The following is a 1,348-nucleotide window of genomic DNA, read 5'->3' as shown; positions in this document are numbered from 1 at the left end:
ATTGTTTTGCAAAAATATTTAGTCTGGCAATAAAAATACAGCGGTAATTACTTTAAGAATAATAAAAAAAAAAAGAATTAACAAATTAATTTGTTAAAAAACAAAACAAAAAACAACAACAAAAAACAACAACAACAACAAACAAATAAGAAAACAATTTAAATAAATGAGTTTTGAGAAACACTAAAGAAAACGAGGGGAAAAAAAAGAAATAATTTAAATGGATAAACAAATATATTAAAACAACACAAACTAATACTAAATTGATATAATATTAGTAAATTAATAAATTTAATTCAATACTGGAACCTTCCCAGCACAAGTAAGGCAATAAATAAGAAAAAGTTCGTTTGCCAAAATCTCTATTTAGTGTACACTGGTTAATAAGGTGGGCTCATTTGAATTAGCCCGACCTAGTACTAGAGAGGCCAGACAGCAAAATCACCGTCAGGCGACGTGACGATGAGATGACGATGTGGGCGGAGTGGAGTGGAGTGGTTGGGGGGGGGGGGGGGGGGGTGATAAAAAGAACAGGAGCGTATCCTGGTTTATGTATTACGGGATGCATGGTGATTCGCAATCTATCAAAAATACACACAAATTGATTTCAGTACAAAGTATCAATTTTAAGTAGTAACTTTTGAAATTATCTAATTTAGATTTGATTATTTCGGACCTGGTAATACAGCATATAACTTGAAAAAACAGGCTGGTATTTGCCCACCCTGCCCATTATTACCAGCCGTCCCTGGGGGGGGGGGGGGGGAATCACCTACTTTCCATCCTTAACAGGTCTTGACAACAGGCTGGTCTTGGCGCAATATAACCAAACAGCCGAACAGGCGTTGGAGGCAAGACCCATGCGTGCACACGACAGGAAAAGATGGAGGACAGCTATTGAGACCCTATGCTCCACACGGGACTAAGAGGAATGAGACAAAGTGTAAGTCAAATGTCGGTAGATCCGCGGTTCAACGTTTTGTCTTGTTACAAAAGTCAAGAGATGCTTCCTTTTTACATATGTTAGACCTGCCCAGCTCCACTCATGACCGAATTTGAATAAAGCAGTGACGGATACAGAAAGAATTCCGCCATATTTTAAAATTTGGCGAGACAACTCGTCCTTAAAATATCGATCGATTTAAATGACACTCATCTTGGCAAAAAACTCTCAAACCTGGTACTTCACGAAGTCACGACAAAAGCACAACAAAGTCATACATACGCAAATATACAAATCCTTAAAGAGATTGATTGCAAGACACGTCAAAAAGTCTTTGAAAGTAGAGTTCATAACAACCCAATGGCATACGCTTCGACCATCAGACGTTCCAACATCAATAAAGAA

This window comes from Berghia stephanieae, chromosome 1, assembly GCF_034508935.2.
Source record: "Berghia stephanieae isolate SIO BIC M18660-M18661 chromosome 1, UCSD_Bste_1.3, whole genome shotgun sequence".
Taxonomy (NCBI): domain Eukaryota; kingdom Metazoa; phylum Mollusca; class Gastropoda; order Nudibranchia; family Aeolidiidae; genus Berghia; species Berghia stephanieae.
Note: the sequence above shows the minus strand (reverse complement) of the source record.